General features: G+C 32.1%; 5 long non-coding RNA genes across 14 annotated transcripts in view; 3 read left to right on the top strand and 2 right to left on the bottom strand.

Annotated features, from left to right (window-relative positions):
* The window catches only part of LOC127070109 (uncharacterized), a 64313-nt gene extending 60165 nt beyond the window's left edge, over positions 1–4148 (top strand). For 2 of the 5 annotated variants that reach the window (XR_007784116.1, XR_007784114.1), the window contains exons 2-5: positions 710–1031; positions 1121–1295; positions 1379–1562; positions 1640–4148. This is a non-coding gene — a long non-coding RNA (uncharacterized LOC127070109). Of the gene's footprint in view, positions 1–139; positions 460–709; positions 1032–1120; positions 1296–1378; positions 1563–1639 lie in introns of those variants that run through there. The other 3 variants (XR_007784119.1, XR_007784118.1, XR_007784117.1) reach the window with 3 other exon arrangements.
* On the bottom strand, positions 3200–10857 carry LOC127070172 (uncharacterized). Its single transcript, XR_007784284.1, has 2 exons — positions 9657–10857; positions 3200–3911 (listed from the first exon to the last, which is right to left on the bottom strand). It is a non-coding gene; the product is annotated as an uncharacterized LOC127070172 (long non-coding RNA).
* LOC127070178 (uncharacterized) lies at positions 7334–12667 on the top strand. The gene is made up of 2 exons (XR_007784300.1): positions 7334–9333; positions 9473–12667. It is a non-coding gene; the product is annotated as an uncharacterized LOC127070178 (long non-coding RNA).
* LOC127070121 (uncharacterized) lies at positions 12621–18286 on the bottom strand. Of its 3 annotated transcripts, XR_007784182.1 has the most exons (4): positions 18272–18286; positions 16760–17119; positions 16512–16639; positions 12621–13201 (listed from the first exon to the last, which is right to left on the bottom strand). It is a non-coding gene; the product is annotated as an uncharacterized LOC127070121 (long non-coding RNA). The 3 variants fall into 3 exon arrangements; XR_007784181.1 differs by lacking the exon at positions 18272–18286 and having other exon boundaries at positions 16512–16644; positions 16834–17132; XR_007784180.1 differs by lacking the exon at positions 18272–18286 and having other exon boundaries at positions 16760–17131.
* LOC127070159 (uncharacterized) overlaps positions 18247–19677 on the top strand; it is a 79376-nt gene continuing 77945 nt past the window's right edge. For 3 of the 4 annotated variants that reach the window (XR_007784255.1, XR_007784257.1, XR_007784256.1), the window contains exons 1-4: positions 18247–18407; positions 18777–19098; positions 19209–19384; positions 19468–19650. This is a non-coding gene — a long non-coding RNA (uncharacterized LOC127070159). Of the gene's footprint in view, positions 18408–18776; positions 19099–19208; positions 19385–19467; positions 19668–19677 lie in introns of all 4 variants that reach the window. The other variant, XR_007784258.1, reaches the window with a different exon arrangement.

The following is a 19677-nucleotide window of genomic DNA, read 5'->3' on the forward strand; positions in this document are numbered from 1 at the left end:
AATTTTCAAAATTCTTTAGTTCACTTCTAATTTCAGACTGTAAAAAGTAGGAACGAAAGAAGAACATAGAAAAAAGGAATAATTATTCATCGAATCAATAAATATCAATAGAGAAATTCATTTCCTCAGAGCTTATGACCTTTTCGGTTCTTTCAATCGTATGATAGGAAATATTGATTAACCTACATAAAACCCTGTGCAGAGGGTTCCCTCATGGTCGTTAGGTAAACTACCCAAAGCGATTTGTGGGGTATGAATTGCCTGTAAGAATATGGCGATAAAGCTGTGCGTCATTCCTTCGGAATTTGTCGAACTAGAAATACGTGAGCGAGTGTCGTACAAGAAATATTTGTTACGTGTGTACTTCATACGTTCCAAAGGGTAGTTTTACAAGGAGTTCAAGCGGTGGAAACAATTTCTTCGTTTTCACTAGTCTTGTGTTTCTGTTATCAATGTAAGGTGAATTTATCTGTAGGCATTAGTATGTAATTTATTATAAAATTTCAATTATATATTATGGAAATAAAACTGATTCTCGTGATCAATACCATCTTAATTATTGTTTGTTGCTTTTCGGAAAAGATACTTTACATCACTTAAAATGGCGTAATCCGATTTGCCTTCGATAACTATACATGCATACTATTAGATGAACAATTGAATGTCTATCGTAAGTCTGAACTAATCTACGAATTTTAAATTGTTTCAGAGATATACTAAAGGAAACGAAGGCGGAAGCAGGAAAAGTTCCAATAGCTTGCAAGTATTACAAAGGCCCGAGTTGACGGATATTTGAATTATAATTCCAAACAAGATATACGAAATTTCACTACCTCGTGTTAATGAAGTATTCTATATCCGAAGTGAAACATATTTACTTTGGCCTGTTCTTCCTTATATCCGGCGATAACTCCTACATGGATAGTACAAATGCAATCAATCAGATTATGATATGAAAACGTTTTTCTGTTTCTTCTTATATTTCAGTGGAAAATCAGTCAATGGTTTGTTTATCGAATTTTAGAGATAAGGTACAAGTTTGTTGTTCTTAAATGTACTGTCGAATATAAAATCTGTATCATAGGGATGTTTTATAATAATTTATTGAATTTTTACGCAGATTTTATGATAGCGACGAGAATATTTCTATTAATGAGTTGGACATTAAGTCTCTTAACTCTAGCTGGCATATATGTATTATATTAATGTGTATAATTCAAGAACCCATATATTTTTCACCTTTGTAAAGAAGAATATTTGATATGGGAAGCAAGATGTTCGATGAAAGAGAGGAGGTGAATAATAATATATGAATAAAAATTTCAATATTTTTTCATAGAATTTTGCGTTACATGTCATTCGTCATTTAATGTGTCAGATCGTAAAAGGGGCGGAGGTAGCTGACGCTGCTCACGAATTTATTAAAAAACTTGTAAACGATATGGAACTCAAGTTGATGAGAGAGGCACCATATTATCCGACGTATAGAAGTAAACATGTTGCTACTGGTAGAGCATTACTCTAGCAACCATCGACATCAATATTGAATTTTAATAAACGAGGTACGAAGAGATCAGATATAATTAACTTGTCATGTATCTTATCCAATTTTCTATATTAATTTCATCTTTTATAATAGAGTGCATTGGATCGTGTAATTAGAAGAGCGGTTCAAGATGCAGATAGAATTTTAACCAAGGAAGGAACATCGTTAGCGATAGTTCATGTATGCATTATGTGATTGGGAATACCTAGGAAGAGGAAAAAGAAGAAAAAACATTTGTGCTTGACGACGAAGTTTGGAAAGACCATTAGGGCGTTAGTTTAAAAAGCGTCGGAAGGTAGTACGAGGAAATGGGAGGGATTTACTTCTTCCAAAGGGTCCAAACGTAAGCGGCTTTAGTTGGAGGGTATACGCGATTGTACGTAGAATGATTTTTTAAGGGATCGTACGATGTTCCATGCGGGTCATGGATCGAAGGGGAATGGAAATGAAACTGAGGGAGGTTTATCATACAAAATAATTTAACATACAGGGACGATTAAAAGATTCAAAATTTTTGGAAATAATAACGATAGCAGGAGTATACTTTTAAATTATACGTGAAATAAAAAGTCCACGTTCGCATCATCGTTATTCCATCGATATAAATTAAGTAACAGTTCGCTATAATTAAAAAAGGAGAAATGTTGAATCCCATGTTTCAAATTGTTTGTCATCATATTCACGACATGTAGTTAAAAAATATTCGTAATATTTTATTAGCGTTTTTCATAAATATTATATATATACACACGGTGAGATGAACGTACCCTGAATATTTAACGCAAAATTTAAGTCTCCCGAGCTAACAGCACAATTTCAATAGGAAACTTCAGTGAAACACGGATTTCCCAAACAGTAGCAGTGCAAACACTCGATCCGCCCAAATCACTCTCTAACTGTGTGGTTCTCTCGAAGAGGAAATACGTGAAACAGAGGATGGTGAGATGAGGAAATAAAGAAATATGACAAGAGATTTTCTCCGAATACATTTTTTCTATTATCGTGCAATAATGGAAATGAATTCTAGGATAACTTAAACAATATATATTTGTTTACGAGATAAGAAGGTGATATTTGAAGAAAATGTATTTAAGGAATATTGAAGTAGATGTAACTTCCGACGAAAAAATGTTTTAACAACCAAATATTTTATAATAAGAATTATATAGTATGAAAATTGTAATACCCGTAATATGAAATAATATTAGAACACTATTTTTAAGTATGACTTAAACTTACGAAAGAAGAAACATTACATATTTCGTATATGATATTACCATTACTTTCTAGAAATTAACGTTGATAATTACAATAATTATTATTTTTGATGTTATTATTAAAATAATTTGAAATTATTAATACAAAAATCATTAATAATAATTACTTATATTATATATAATTACAGTTTTACTTGCATATTGCAATTAAAAAAGAGAAAAGTAACTGTCAATTTCGTTAGAAGATTTCAAGTTTTATGAAATAATTTTTCAAGTGCATAAAGGAAATAAAAATATAACTACATAGTTACAGGCGAGGGGAAATTATTCATCCCCAAACTAGAAAATTAATATCTAGGAATCTTGGTCTTCTAACGAGACGACGTGGGATTAACTAATCCAGGGGAAGTCATTCCTTCCGTGATTTTCGACCCAGTAATACGCAAGTGTGTGTCATACGCGAAATAATCCCTAGCTACCATACTTCCGAAAGAACAGCTTTACAAATAACAAAGACGGTTTAAACACCATTATCTCTAGTCATTCCATTATTCCATCAATCTTCTTCAAAATTTAGCAGTAGCTATTTGCATAAGATTTATTAGAAAATAACATTTCCATATTATAGAAATTACCGGATAATTACTCCAATTTGGGTTTAATACCATTTCGAATATTTGTGATAAATTCACTTGTAAATAAAAATACTTTCTTCGACTGTATAAAATCTTCGAAGATATTCAATAAATTATTATAAGGTATATAGATACGATATAGATTGTATAGTCCACATTACATTTTAGAATGAAAAATTTATCTTATGTCTAAAATATCTTACCATTCAATAAACACAGCATTGATTGATTTTCCATTTAAGCATAAATGTAAAAAGGAAAATGTTTCCATATATTAATCTCGTTGATGGTCTGGCTTGATTTGTACTATCCATATAGGACGTATAGTCGGATGTACGGAAGAACAGAAAGTGTCAATGAAAATGTGTTTCACTTTGGATATGCAATGTTATATTATCTGGTGGAGCGTTGTTCTTCTTTGGAATTACAATTCAAATATAAGTCAATTCGGCTCCTTTGCAATACATCCAGGCTATTGGAACTGCTTTCGTCTTCCGTTGGTTTAGTATATCCCTGAAACATTATAAGATTCGTAGATTAGTTAAGAGTTACGGAAGTCGTTCAATTGTACATCTAATTGTACTGTCCTCAAAAATAAATTTTGTTTCATCCTTTTAAGCGATATAAAGTACCTTTTCCGAAATGCAACAAACAATTATTTAGATAGCATTGATCACGAAAATCAGTATCATTTCCATAATGTATACTTGAAATTTTATAATAAATCACAAACTCATGACTACTAACAAATTTACTTTACATTGATAGTATAAGCAAATGACCAGTAAGAATGAAGAAATTGTTTCCACCGCCTGAATTACTTGTAAAACGGATCTCTTAAACGTATGAAGTATGCACGAACAAATATTTGTTGTACCACAATCGCTCGCGTATTACTAGTTCGACAATCACCCAAGGAATGACCTGCAGCTTCATCGCCGTCCTCCGAACGACGGTATTTATACCCCGCACAACGCTTTGGATTCTTAACCCAGCGAACACGATAGCGCCCTTTGCACAGGGTTATTACACTTGATGTAGATTAATCAATATACAGAAAGAACCAAGATGCTCATAAGTTACGAGGAAATGAATTTCTCTATTGATCTCTTTTAATTGGATGTATCATTATTCTTCTTCTTGCTCTTCTATGTTCTTCTGTCGTCTCTTTATTCCCATCCTTTTCTTTACAATTTGAAATTAGAAATTAATTAAAGAATTCTGAAAATTGGCAAATATGTTTCTTCTTGTTTTTGTCGTTAAAAATATTTATGAATGAGAATTAATTTGGTGCAAAGAATACTGTTTGACAATTTTTTTTTGGTATACTACTTTCTGTTCTTTTTCGATTACTTAATATAACAATCTCTTTTTTACACATCTGTCTTTTTTTAAAACGCATTAGTAAAGAATATGGATTAATACAAAATCATTCGTCACTTTTTTTCCCGAATATCATCTTTATCTCTTTTACGTATTTTATTTCGACACCATTTACGTAAGTCAATCAGAATTTCCTATTACGCGATTAAACGCAGCGGAAATGCTTCATTTCATATGGATTGTGGGGAAATGAATTTCTCTATGAATATAGATTTATCGACAGGTAGATTTATTGAATAGTCGACATAGAGACTTGAAATGAACCTGAGGATGGTATATTTTACTTATTATAATTATTATACTTATTAATATTATTATTATTATACTTATTATTATTGTATCTATTATTATATCAAAATATAAGTTATAAATGCTGTAGAAAGGCAGCATTTTCTTGAAATTTAGTTTCCTTCCAAATATAGTTTCTTAAATCCTGCTTTCTACGTAATGCCAACACATTTCGTCATGATAAATATGTATGAATGAATAATTACGTACCAAAAAAAATTTCCACAAAAATTTCCAAAGGAAGTTATGTAAAATTAAATTTTTACAAAGTAAAGTGACTGAAAGGAATGGGGAGAATCAAAAGAAGAAAAAAGAATCAAAAAGAGAAATGTATCTAAAAAAAATATCCCCTTTACTGCAGCAAGTATCCGAAAATATTGGGAACATTTGGATAGAATTACTAGGGATGATACCCTCCTTAATATACGAAAAATAATTAGTGGAAACAATGCTCGCTCCACCATTTAGAGAGCTTACTACCTATATGCGGTGGTTGAATAGCCGTTTATTCTGAATTGAACCCATATTCTCGTTCAAACAAGTTTCTTGGAGTTTCTGAAGAGAGATGGTTCAGAATGATATAAAAGCTCGCAGTCAGTCACGATAATGGAAATCATTTATATCATTTTAGAAAATATGCTCTCGGATAGATAAACGATATTTCAATTTTATATCGTTTAATGTTGACCCAAGAATTTATTTTCATAGGATTTTTTTCATTTACCATGTTTTAGAGAATCGCATAATTCTATATACATATATATGATCTATATTCGAGACGCTACATTACAGATCTTATTATATAATTTCGTGTTTAACACTAGGATATACCGTTTTATAAGATACAATAGAAAGTTGGATAGTTTTTGATTATTATTTTACACTACATTTCACACTGTGCAATTCTTCTTCGATATGTTATTGTATAATATCGAACAGAAAAGAAAATATAATTAGAGCTACCGGATTTATGGTATGTTTGTTTATACATTTTTACGATTTAATCGTATGATCGTATATAGAGCCGACCGCAGCTGTTGCCTCTTCCATGATGTTATATCGTGCTTGCTCTCCCTATTGACTCTAATACTACCTATTGACGAGTCTAACATGTGGGTTGATTTTCTTGGCTGATACTAGTTGAATTGCAGGCTTTAATGTCAGTTAATCAATTAGAATAGAGATACATGACTCAAGGAGAACGGGAGTACAAAGAGACAAATGGAGAATCTTCGAGAGATACATATCGACAATCGAACCGGTATCGTATGTTTTCGTGAATAATCGTATTAGTTTTCTTTTTGTAATTATCATACTTTCCGCTTGCTTGAAGCGAAAGTCTGTTTCAGAGGGTTTGAAAGAGATTTGACGTATTTTCCTGTTAGAAATAAAATCCTGAATATAAACTCAAATATTGTGATAAATAGTTAGGAATCTTAAAAAGTATATTAAAAGATTAATTGAACGTTTTTAATATCTTCGGATGATTTTGAAGTATGTTTAACAAAAATAAAAAATCAAAGAGATCGAAATTTTTTAAGGATCACTTTTTTTCAATACCACCGTGTAAATCGTTTAATTCTAATAACTATGAAATATGCGGACAGAGCAATTTAAAATTGCTCGAATATTCACTTTGATATATTAACATAATCATTTTTGACATTATTTTCCAAGAAATTCGACCTATATCGAAATGCGACTCACCTATATCGTCACCTTCGCCTTCTTCATCCCCTGTATCACCATTTTCTTCAAAATTGATTCGCAGAACTTCCTTTTTGGTATCTTTGAGAATCGCCGTGAGATTTTCTTTATCGTTCCCAAACACCCGAACGGCATTGAAATAAACATTATTACGGTACATATAATTTTCTAGCCAATTGCTATCCAAATTAACATTAGTTCGATATACAAAGACACGGTCAACGTTATTGTAGATCCTTATTTTCCCTTCTCGACTGCGTTGCATCCTTCTGAAGATGGAACAAGATGAAATGAAAGAAGATTCCGGAATGAAATCTTCTTTTCTACGAAGGAATATTTCCCCATTAGAGAAAACATTCCACTTTGACCCACGATCTGTGTGTACCGTCGGACGTCTCTTCGACCAACCTTCTGAACGCAATCGATTATATCCTCTTAACGAAGCAGCTTACCTTTGGATCCTTTGAAGGGAGATATTTCCTAGCCCCCTACCACCGTTCGAGCTTTGTAAAACAATACTACATCGGAATCGAGAAGGTTCGTCGTCATGACCTTTAAAAATGTTGTCTTCCTATTTCTCTCTCTGGTTATTATCGATCACCTAACGAGCACGGTATAAAAGATGGTATTACGAGTAAGTTAGAGAGAAGAACGATGTTTCAAAAGGAAATGTCTTGCTATTGATACCTGCAAGATCATTTATGGTATTCCCTACAAGCACTAGAGAAATTTTGAAAGACGTTGAGAATTTTAGATAATAAAATTTCTCCGACCTATCTGTAATTCAATGTGTGCTCTACATGCATAAGATATATGGATATGTAGTTTTTCCCCCATTTTTTCAAATTGGGCCTACAATGTGAAGTATCCCGTCAGTGTCGATGAACTGTATCGAAAGACTGAAAATTTCAAAGGACGACTAAATACTTCTCATCCTGATCACTTCGCCGATTATACAAATTTTTATTATGGAAAAAAGAAATCGAAAAAAAAATATTGTAAGCATAAATAACATCTTTGGCCGACGTTTGACAGATGGAAATAAAAAAATTTGGGAAATAACGCTCACAAGATATTTTTGTTATGAGAAAATTTCAACGATAAAATTAATTCCGTTTCATTTAATATTAACGCTTGATACAGCGCGATGAATTGATCGAAGCAGATGCGTTTATCACAATATGCAGTTCTGTAATGTGGAACATTAGATATGGGAGTCAATAGGAAATGGCAACAGTCAGTCGAATTGAAAGAGATTGGCCCACAAACCTGTTTCCCCCTACTCTCATCTCTTACGGAACATTCGACCGCGGAATAAGAAGTTTTGATTGACTGGCGTAAAACGTATTCAAATCAATAATGCGAAAAGGAAAATATATATGACGAATGATTTTCGGTAAATCTATATTCTTTGTCATTATGTAATAAAGAAAGACAGATGCTTGTTAACTTAAATAATACAAAGAAAACAGAAGGTAATATTACTAAACAAATTTACAAGCAATATTTCTTGTTTGATATTAATATATATTTTTAAATATTTTAAACGATAAAACTGGGAAAAATATTAATAGCCGATTATCAAAATTCTTTAGTTAATTTCTAGTTGCAAATTCTAAAGAACAGAAGGTATGAAACAAAGAAAAGACCAGAAACAAAAAAAGGAAAATAATTTCTCCAGTTAATGGGAGTATCATTGAGAAGTTTTGCTTACTTACTTCCCACCCACGACATTTCGGCTCTTTCTTTGACATAATACGTGGTATTGATTAACTGCATAGAATGTAAATCTCTTTCCACCGAGCCACGCCTCGGAAATTAGCTAGGTCATCCAAGATGGCGATTTGCGGAAGAAATTCTGCAGAAGTCATCTTCTCAATAATTTTTGAAGGAGTAATACGCAAGTAAATGATAGAATGATCGCGTATATATTTCTTACGTTTCAAAAGAAACTTACAAGCAGTTCAAACAGTACTAACAATTTCTTCATTCTCCCTAGTCTTTTGTTCGTTATCGATATAAAGTAAATTTATCAGTAGTCATTAGTATATAATTTATTATAAAATTTCATTTCTATTGTGGTAATGAAACTGATTTTCGTGATCAATGCCATCCTAATTATTATTTTGTTGCTTTTCGGAGAAGATACTTTATCTGACTTAAATGGGCCTAACCCAATTTACCTTCGATGGCTGCATATTTAAATGAACAATTGAATGTCTATCCTAAGTCGTAACTAATTTACGAAATTTAAATTATGTCAGAGATATACCAGACTAAATGAAGGCAAAAGCAATTCCAATAGTTCAGAAGTATTGCAGAGGATCAGAATTGAACGATATCTGGATTGTAATTACGTCCAAAGAAGATATATGGATTTCAACTAAGCTTAATACGATCATTAAACATTTGACATCCAAAATGAAACGCTCTTCCATTGGTACATCCTGTTTTTCCTCAAATCCGACGATTCGTTCTACTTGGATAGTAGAAATGTCGGAACGTCAACGAGCGTAGGAAATGGAAACGTTTACCTCTTCAGTCTTATATTTCAATGGTAAATCAAACAGTGCTGTCTTTATCGAATGTTAAGATATTTTAGAGATAATATATAATTTTTTTATTTTAAAGTATAATATGGAATATAAAATCTGTATCATAAGTATATTGTAGAATAATTTATTGAATTTTTACAGAGATTTTATCATGGCGACTAGAATATTTCTATAGTGGAACATTATTCGAGCATATTGAAGCAGAAGAGTGTTTCAAGAGGCAGTTGAAAATTCTAACAAAGGAAGGAACATCGTTAGCTATTGTTCATGTATGCATTATGTGATTGTGAATACCTAGGAAGAGGAAAAAGAAGAAAATACATACGTGCTTGACGACGAAGTTTCGAAAGACCAATATGGCGCTGTTTTATAAAACTTGGAACCCTCGTACGGGGAAATGGGAGGGACCTTCCTTCTTCAAAGCATCTAACCGTGAGCTGCTTCAGTTGGAGGGTATAAGCGATTGTGCTCAAAAAGATTTGTCGATGAGCCGTCCGACGTTCCACGCGGGGCAAGGATCACAGGGGAATTAAAATGAAACTGAGGGACGTTTATCATATAAAATAATTGAACAGACAGGGACGATCAAAAGATTCATCTTTTTTCAAAGTAATACCATTAGCAGGGGAATACTTTTAAATTAAACGTGAAATAGAAAGTCCACGTCACGTCATTGTTGTTCCATCGATTTAAATTAAATAACCATTCGATATAATTAAAAAGGTAGAAGTATTGAATTCTATATTTCAAACTGTTTGCCGAAATATTCACGACATATACATAAAAAATATTCGTAATACTTAATTAGAGTTTTTCTTAAATATTGATATTTGGATGAAATAATTTGGTGCGTAACGCTAATTACCCATTTAGTATATTACGAAAGGAATTTCGTGATAGTGGATGTCCGTAATACGTTCTCCCATATTTATCCTCAAGTACCTTCGTTTAAACCTTTCTCCATTATCTCTCTCCATGTACGTGTGCTCTGGTGCGCGTCTATCGGCATCAGATCGAGTGGCTTGCATTGAGTGTGCGTGTGTACGTAGAACTCCTGCCTTATTTTGATAATAAGGAAGGTATTTTTTCATTTGTTTTCTTGTCATCAAACCAAGCAAACAATAGGAGATTGGCTGTATAATTCAATAACCTATTTAGATTCATTGTTTGATAACAAGCTTACATATTTTGCAGAACAATAGCCTATTTTCTAAGGAACCAATTGATTTGGAACCTTATATACGTTAGATTAGATAATTAGAAGTGTAATGGTATTATTGTTTTGCATTCTCCAATAGGGAGTAACTTTCCGGAACAATTTATCCGTTCATATGGAAGAATCATATCAGCCGTGGTATATCGATCCGCAAAAGACAAATGAAATCATACAGCTAAATAGATAATTGAATTATACCGTTAATCCTATTATCGCATTGTCTGCTTGGTTTGATGAGGGAGAACTAATGAAAAAATACCATCCTTGTTTTCGAAATAAGAGAGGAGATGTACGCAAACACGCGCACTCATTTCCGTCCACTTGACTGGAACACGTATACGCGCATGTGCACGGAGAGAGTTAGTAATAAATCGTTCAATATGAAAGTGCTAAACGATAGGTAGGAGAGAACGTATTCCTCAACGAGCAAATCGTTAAATGCCGATCAATACCCCTTAACAAGGGAATTTGTAGGCATGGAGAATCATATATTTTTGCAGAAAAATCGCAATTTTGTCCATTATAATTTTCTATGATGTCTGTGATAAATGTTGAATCTATTCTTTTCCAACATTATCATCCCTCGCATTATCCGTGAGGTCTTTCCGTTTTTTTGTTAGATGTAATGACTATCACTCCTATCGTTTTCTTCCCGATTAATATTTTTTTTTTCTAAGATGTCTGTTTTAATGTTTGTCTTGTAGCCAAAATTCTCCTTCGATATTACTTATGGCACGAAACTTACTCGTGTTTGGAAATTTTGCCATTCTCTTAATGAAAAAGAAATGAGTAAGTAAACAGGTTGGAAGACTGAAATTGTATATTACGAAATCACGAAACGATATATACCAAAGGAATATTACGTTTCTGATTTTTTGGCTTATTAGTGTAGGGAACTATCTGTTTCACTAGAAATTTCAATACGACACGAGTTCAGCTTCGCAAATCTCCCCTCAGTTTCATGATTGCTTGTTTACTCCATCAAATATCATTGCATCGTACGAAGCGTACTCGCGTACAATTGCAGACAAGTCCTTATCTCTCTCTTTAAGTGGTTTATAGAAGCCCTCAGACCGTTGTGAACGTACTTCTTTTTCATAAAATCGACTGACATTCTTTTCATATAACTTGGTAATTTGACCATTTCTTGATTAACTAACCGAGTGGTTCTCTCGAAGGGAAAATACGGTAAAGAGGGGAAGGTAATATTAGGAAACCATAAATGTGACGAAAGATTTTCTCCGAATTCGTTTTTTATTATTATGGAATAGCGAAAATGCTATCTTCGATAACTTGAGCAATATGCATTTGTTTACAAGAAAAGGAAATAATATTTGGAGAAAATGTTTTCATGCAATATGGCAGTAGATATAACTTCCGACGAAAAAATTTTTTAAGAGAGATGATTTTACTATAAGAATTACATAGTATATACGTAGCACGAAAATTTATAGTGATATCATTATGAATAATAGAATACTATATAGAATCATTAGGAATAATAGAATACTGGTAATAGAATACTATAATATCCATAATATCATTATGAATAATAGAATACTGATAATAGAATACTATTAAGCATAAGTCAGACTTACAAAAAAAATAACAGTGCGAATTTCCTATATTAATATCCGATTAACTTCATAAGAATTAGTCTTCATAATTACAATAATTATTATTATAATAATTAATTATATTATAAATAATTACAGTTTTATGTGATTATTTCAATTAAAAAATAGACGAATTATTGTAAGATTCTCATTAGGAAATTCCATGATATATTACACAGATAATTTCGCATGAACATAGAGTATATATACATATAATTACATAACTATAGGAGTGGGGAAATTATTTATCCCCATGCGTTCTAGTTAGATAATTAGATTTTAGGAAGCTTGGTCTTCTATCCAGCTAACATGTGGCTAATTAAACTAGGTTAAGTCATTCCTTCCGGGATTTGCGACCCAGTAATACGCAAGTGTGTCTCATACGCGAAATAATCCCTAGCTATCATCTTTATCACTAATCATTCTATTATTCCATTAATATTCATTAAATTTGACATTATATTTGTATAAGATTTATTAAAAGATTTCATTTCCATATTATAGTACTTATCGGATAATTACTCCCATTTGGGATTCGTACCATTTAGAATATATGAGATAAATTCACTTATAAATAATAATACTTTCTTCGACTGCATATAATCTACGAAAATATTCAATAAATTATTATAAAATAAATAAATATGTTATAGACTTTATATTCGACATTACATTTTAGAATAAAAAATTTATCATATCTCTAAAATATCTTATCATTAAATAAACACAGCGTTGATTGTTTTTCCATTTATAAGCAATTTTAAAAAGGAAAATGTGTTCATATAGTAATCTTATTGTTTTTCTGGCATTTGTACTATCCATGTTGTACAATCGTATCGTCGTATGTACGTAAGAATAGATAGAATCAATGTGATTGCTTTTCACTTTGGATGTGCAATGTTATATTATCTGGTGGAGCGTTGTTGAAATTTTTTTATCTTTTTTGGAATTACAATTCAAATATAAATCAATTCGGCTCCTTTGCAATACCTCCAGGCTATCGGAACTGTTTTCGTCTTCGGTTGGTTTAGTATATCTCTGAAACAATATAAGATTCGTAGATTAGTTAAGACTTACGGAAACCATTCAATTGTTCATCTAATTGTATTGTACTCAAAAATAAATTTTGTTACATCCTTACATGTGATATAAAGTACCTTTTCCGAAAGGCAACAAATATTAATTTAGATTGTATTGATCACGAAAATCAGTTTCATTTCCATAATACAAAATTGAAATTTTATAATAAATCACGAACTTACGATTACTAACAAATCTACCTTGTATTGATAGCTTAAACAAATGACTAGTAAGAATGAAGAAATTGCTTCAAACGCCTGAATTACTTGTATAACGGATCTCTGGGACGTATGAAGTATGCACGAACGAATATTTGTTGTACCACACTCGCTCGCGTATTACTAGTTCGACAACTACCGAATGAATGACCTATAGCTTCATCGCCGTCCTCCGAACGACGGTATTTATACCCCGCACAACGCTTTGGATTCTTAACCCAGCGAACACGATAGCGCCCTTTGCACAGGGTTATTACACTTGATGTAGGTTAATCAATATATAGAAAGAACCAAGATGCTCATAAGTTACGAGGAAATGAATTTCTCTATTGATCTCTATTAATTGGGTGTATCATTATCCTTTTTCTTCTATGCTCTTCTGTCGTTTGTTTTCTCCCCTCCTTCTCTTTACAATTTGCAATTAGAAATTAATTAAAGAATTCTGAAAATTGCCAATTATGTTTCTTCCTGTTTTTGTCGTTAAAAATATTTATGAATAAGAATTAATCTGGAGCAAAGAATATTGTTTGACAATTTTTTTTGTTATATCACTTTCTGTTCTTTTTCTATTATTGAAGATAACAATCTCTTTTTTACACATCTGTGTTTTTTTATAATGCATTAGTAAAGAGTATTGATTCATACAAAATCATTTGTCACTTTTTTTTCCTAATATCATCTTTATCTCTTCTACGTATTTTATTTGGTCACCATTTACGTAAGTCAATCAAAATTTCCTATTACGCGATTGAACGACTCGGAAAAGCTTAATTGGATATGGATTGGGGGGAAATGAATTTCTCGATGAAGATAGATTTATCGACAGATAGATTTATTGAAGGGTCGTCCGACGTTGCACGGGGAACGTGGATCATAGAGAATTGAAATGAACCTGAGGGTGGTATATTTTGCAAAATGATTCCACACGTAGGGACGATAAAAAGCTCTACCGTTGTTCGGGAGCTCGAATTCTCATGCAAAGATTCATTCGAGGTAAATGATTTGCAAGTAATACGTTTTCCCATACTTAGCTTCAAATACGTTCATACTGAACGTATTATTATTATCTCTCTTCATCCATGTGTGTACATTCGCGCCTGCGTTAGCGTTTTCAAGTGGACGAGATGATTGTGCGATCCTATGAGGGAGTGTGTTATATCGTTCAATATTGACGCAAGGATTTATTTTCATAGGATTTTTTTTCTTTTATCATGTTTTAGATAATCGCATAATTCTGTATAGATATAGATGAGCTATATTCGAGACGCTAAAGTATAGATCGTATTATACAATTTCGTATATAATAATATGTTATAACTACATTTTATAATATACGATAGAAAGTTGTATAGTATATGATTATTATTTTCCACTATATTTCATACTGTGCACTTACTCTTGGGTATATTAGTGTATAATATTGAACAGAAAAGAAAATATAATTAGAGTTACCTGATTTAGGACATGTTTACGCGATTTAATCGTATGATCGTATATAGAGCGAACCTTTGTGATACATATCAGCAATCGAATTGGTATCGTTTGTTTTCGTGATTAATATTATTAGTTTTCTTTTTTTAAATATCATACCTTTCGCTTGTTTGAAGCAACAGTTCATTTCTGAGTTTGAAGGAGATTCTGACATATTTTTCTGACAAAAATAAAATTCTGATTGTTGACTCAAATATTTAAATAAGTAATTAGAACGCTTAGAAAGTATACTAAAAGATTCACTGAACATTTTTAATATTTCCGTAAAATTCTGAAATTGTATTTAAAAGGGAAGATAATTATATGTGCGCTCATTGAAAAATTAAATCATTCCGATGATAATTCGGAAAATTCAAATATTATGTTACGAAAGATATGATAAATCACTGCTATACTCAGTTACACGTAAAAAGAAATAAACGATTGCAGAAATATAATATTTCCATAGGAACAAACTAGTTTAGAACATAATATAAGAAGTATTTGGTAAGAAGAAGTACAATTGGACCATCCATTTCAGTTGTCCAACAGGAGGTAAATTTTTAGGAAAATGAATGTCGTTCCGATGAAAGAACTGAGACAGTCGTGGCACATCGATCTGCAGAAGACTTAATTAAATGTGCACGTAATTAAGTGATGGATTTAAAAAGATAATTGAGTTATACAGCCAGGCGTATCGTCGAATAGTCTGCATGGTTTGAAAAGGGGAAAGCAAATGAAAAAATACCTTTCCTATTTGCAAAATCAGATAGGAAATGTGCGCTCACAGGACCGCACACTCATTTCCCTCGGCTCGAAATGGCGCATTCAAGCGCGCACAAGAGCACACACGGACGGACAGAAATAGTACCAAATCCTTTAATACGAAGGTACTTGACGATACGTATGGGAGATCGTTATACGCAGATGCATTTTCATTAAATTCCTATTAAAACGTACTAACAAAAGAATCCTGGCTATGTAGCAAATTAATTCGATTCTTTAAAATTACAAAATTACTCTTAAACGTAAATTAAATATTTTGATTATATTTTAAGTACACGATGTTACGCGATTCAGAAAATTAATTCAACATTTCTTCTACTTTCAATTAGTCGACTGATTACTCAATTTAATTTAATGGAGTAACTATGACAAGGTGACGTAAACATGAAACAAATCCGTAAATCCTTTAAGCGTCCCTACAGGTTCAATCATTTTGATATTTTAATCATTCAAACCTGCCTTAATTCAAATTCGATTATTCTGAGCTCAATCTTCAATCAATGATTAAAACTTCCATTCTCATAATCGTTTCTACACTCGATATCATTTTCTGTTTTTTCCTTATTATTTCTATTATTCCCGATAGGTCACGTTGATCCATTTAACTTCTTTCATACGATACACCTTCTTAGAAATTTTAGAATTCAAATCGAAATTTTGCAAAATCAATGTTCGGCCAAGGACAAACATCGTTTTGATTAGAATTAAATTTATTATGGAATCATCGTTGTCGAGATAAAGTGTATCGTCGATTGAAACGTGAGCGAGCGTGGACTACTAATATTTACACTCACCCTCTACTACTTCATCCCCTGTATCTCCTTCTTCTTCATCTTCATCCTCTTCTTCTTCTTCAATAATGATTCGCAGAACATCTTTTTCGGAATCACTATTAATCGCCCTAAGGTTTTCCTTATCGTTCCTAATCTCGAAATTGAAATAAATATTATTACGATATATATAATTTTCTAACTAATTGCCGAAATTAATATTAGTTCGATATCCAAAAATACGGTCAACGTTATTACTGATTTTTATTTACCCTTCCCGACTGCATTGAATCCTTCTGAAGTTGCAAAAAAATAGAATCCAAAGAGAATCGGCGAGGAAACTTACTTTTCTACGAAGGAACGTTCCCGCATTAGAGCAAAAATTCAACTTTGACCCATGATCCGTATGAACCGTTGGACGTTCCTTCGAAAAACCTTTCCCAACGCAATCGATTATATCCTCTTACTGAAGCCGCTTCCCTATTGATCCTTTGAAGGGATGATTCCCTAGCCCCGTACCACCATTCGAAAGCAGCATAGTAAAACAGTACTATATCGATTTCGAGAAGATTCGTTATCAAGGCCAATATAAATTTTTTCTTCCTATTTTTTGTTTGTTTAATTTCAAACACCTGACGAATAAGGTATAGAACAAAATATTACGGATGAGTTAGAGACAAGGTCCATGTTTCAAAAGGAAATGCTATGATGATATGATGCTCAGATGATATATAGTATTCCCTAGAAGCACTAGAAGAGTTTTGGAAGAGGTCGATAATTTTAGATAATGCAATATCACTGACCGATTACGCATAATTCAATGTGTGTTCTCCATGCATGAGATATATAGATTTGTACTTTTTTTCTCATTTTTTAAAATTCGACGTATAATGTAAAGTATCATGTCACTGTCGAAGAATTTTAAGAAAAAATTGACAATTTCAAAGAACGATTAGATACTTCTCATGTTGATTACTTCGCCGATTATATAATTTTTATTATGCAAAGAGAAATTGGAAAAAAATATTATTTGAATAAATAAATTTTTGGTCGACGTTTCACAAATGGAAATTCAAAATGTGGGTAATAACGTTCACAAGATATTGTAATTATGAGAAAATTTCAGCAATAAAATTAATTCCTTTTCATTTAATATTAATCATTAATAGGGGGCGATGAATTAATTGAAACGAAAGCGTTATTACAATATGCATTTATGCAATATGGATTATTTCATACGGTAGTTAACAGCAAAGGGCAACAGTAAGTCGGCTTAAAAGGGATTGGTGGACAAATCCGTTTCTCCCCACTCACATCATATTCAGCTCTTTCGACCGCGGAATAGGAGGTGTCGATTGAACTGCGTAAAGCCTATTCAAATGAATTACGCGAAAAGGGAAATAAATATAGCGAATGATTTTCTCTGAATCCATATTTTTTGGCACTGTGTAATAAAGAAAGAGAGAAGCTTGTTAACTTAAATAACGCAAAGAGAATTAGTAATATTAAGAAACAAATTTTCAAGCAATATTTCTTGCTCGATATTAACATTTATTTCTAAATATTTTAAACGATAAAAATGGGAAAAATAACAATAGTCGATTATAAATATTCTTCAGTCAATTTCAAAATTGTAAATTGTAAAGAACAGGAATGAAAAAGAAACCAGAAACAAAAAAAAGAAAATAATTTGTCCAGTTAATGCGAGTTCATAGTGAAATTTACTTCCCTCTGACCCACGACATTTCGGTTCTTTCTGTTGCGTAATACGCGGTATTGATTACCTTGCATAAAATGTAATGGCCCCTACCATCGAGCCCTGCCTTGGAGATCAGCTCGGTCATCCGACGAGGCAGTCTGGTGGAGGAACTCCTCTGCGGAAATCATCCTTTCAATAATTTTTGATCGAGTAATACGCAAGTAAGTGACAGATAATAGCATCTATACGCCTATATAATACTTCATTCGTCCCAAAGGAAACTTACAAACAATCCAATCGGTACAATTTTTTCGTTTTCATTAATCTGTTGTTCGTTATCGATATAAGGTAAACTTGTCAGGAGTCGTTAATATGTGATTTGTTATAACATTCCAATTCTATATTATGGAAATGAAACTAATTTTCTTCATCAATATCATCCTAATTATTATTTTGTTGCTTCTCGGAGAAGGTACTTTATATCGCTAAGAAGCGCGTGACCCGATTTACCTATGATGACTCGACAATTTCAATGAACAATTGAACGTCTATCCTGTCTTCACTAATCTACAAATTTTAAATTATTTCAGAAATATACCAGGTTAAACGAAGGCGAAAGCAGTTTCAATAGCTTAGAAATATTGCAAAGCTGCAGAATTGACTGCTATCTGAATTGTAATTACTTCCAAAGAAAATATGTGAATTTCAACTACGCTGCATGATAATTAAATATTCCGGATCCGAAATGAAACACATTTATTTTGGCAGTCCTTGCTCTTCCGCATATCCGACGATAGGTCATTTATGGATAGCATGAATATCTGACCATCAAACAGATCAGGAAATGAAAACGTTTTCCTTTTTAATCTTATATTTAAATGGTCGATCAATCAATGTTCTATTTATCGAATGGTAAGATATTTTGGAGATAAGATATAAATTTTTTATTCGAAAGTATAATATGAAATAAAAGATCTGTATCATAGGTACGTTTTATAATCAGTTACTAAATTTTCACACAGATTTTATGATGACGACGCGAGTATTTCTATTGATGAGAGGGACATTAGGTCTCTTAACTGTATCTATCCTTCATATTGTATTATTGTATATAAATCAAGAAGCTATATATTTATTAACTAATGTAATGAAAAATATTATATATATGGGAAGCAAGATGCTCCATGAAAGAGAGGAGGTAAATAATAATATAGAAATAAAAGTTTTAATATTTTTTCAAAGAATTTTGCGTTACATGTCATTCGTAATTTAATGTGTCAGATCATAAAAGCAGAGGATGAAGCTGATGCTGCTCACGAATTTATTACAAATCTTCCAAATGATCTCGTAGGCAAGTTAGTGAGAGAATCACCTAATTATCTGGTTTATGGAAACAACATGTTTCTATTGCTAGAGCATTACTGTAGCAACCATCGACATCAATATTGAATTTTAATACACGAGGTACGAAAATATCAGATGTAAGTAACT

The sequence above is a fragment of the Vespula vulgaris genome, chromosome 17 (assembly GCF_905475345.1).
Source record: "Vespula vulgaris chromosome 17, iyVesVulg1.1, whole genome shotgun sequence".
Lineage (NCBI taxonomy): Eukaryota > Metazoa > Arthropoda > Insecta > Hymenoptera > Vespidae > Vespula > Vespula vulgaris.